Source organism: Tupaia chinensis, unplaced genomic scaffold (genome assembly GCF_000334495.1).
Source record: "Tupaia chinensis unplaced genomic scaffold, TupChi_1.0 Scaffold143728_1, whole genome shotgun sequence".
In the NCBI taxonomy this organism is placed as follows: Eukaryota; Metazoa; Chordata; class Mammalia; order Scandentia; family Tupaiidae; genus Tupaia; species Tupaia belangeri.
The window spans coordinates 1,884,696-1,884,997 of NW_006203577.1; positions in this window are offsets into that span (position 1 = coordinate 1,884,696).

Consider the following 302-nt stretch of genomic DNA (forward strand, 5'->3'; position numbering starts at 1 on the left):
TTAGCAACTTCACCCCTACCCGAGTCGATCCAGAGCTGGTCCGCACCCTCACGTCTTGGATAGCCCAAGCCGCTGCACAACTGAAAGAGTGGGCGGGAATGGGCTCCCTGGCACTGTTGATCGTGTTCCTGTGTGCTCTATGCCTCTTCTGCCTAGGTAAAATGCTCCGCCAACAAAGGCGTGATCGAGCGCTTGTAGCACAAGCATTTGCCGCTATTGAAATAGGCCAGTTGCCAGAGATCTGGCTCGCGGCTTTGGGCAAAACTTAATGGCAGGGGGGGCGGCTTGTTACTGCACTCGGG